Source organism: Alligator sinensis, unplaced genomic scaffold (genome assembly GCF_000455745.1).
Source record: "Alligator sinensis unplaced genomic scaffold, ASM45574v1 scaffold166_1, whole genome shotgun sequence".
NCBI lineage: Eukaryota > Metazoa > Chordata > Crocodylia > Alligatoridae > Alligator > Alligator sinensis.
Genome location: NW_005842098.1, coordinates 1,997,191 through 1,997,636, shown reverse-complemented (window position 1 = coordinate 1,997,636; position 446 = coordinate 1,997,191). Strand labels below are relative to the sequence as shown.

Below are 446 nucleotides of genomic sequence, written 5' to 3'. Positions count from 1 at the left end.
CCGCGGAACAGCCCCAGCAGGCGAGCCCAGAGCTGGTGCAGGGTGCAGTGGGGGTGGGTTACAAGGTGGTCTTTCTGAGGGGCTGTTTTAGAAAATACAGCTCAAGTTGCAGAAGCCCCGGGGCACTGGGGCTCTCGCCACACCTTGCTCTGACCCTCCTCACAGTTCCTGCTTCCACTGAGAGCTCCTGCTGGCCTCACACTTGGAAGGCCCACATCAAGACCCATCACTTTCGTCTGCTGGATTTTGCTGGGAAGGGCAGGTGAACTATTCTATGACCCTTCTTCTGGCCATGGATGTTCCTTGAGCTTTTCTTCCATGTCAGGAATGGTTTAAACTTAGAAATGAGGGAGAATAATTGTCCCAACTGCCCAATGACATGGAGGCGTAGCTTCAACATGGAACTCCGTGCTAGCACATCACTTCTGGCTTGCTGTGTCAGTGGC

General features: G+C 54.0%; 1 protein-coding gene across 1 annotated transcript in view; it reads left to right on the top strand.

Annotated features, from left to right (window-relative positions):
* The window catches only part of LOC102378055 (solute carrier family 23 member 1-like), a 36,846-nt gene that overhangs the window by 3,618 nt on the left and 32,782 nt on the right, over positions 1-446 (top strand). The gene's annotated exons all lie outside the window — the stretch shown is intronic.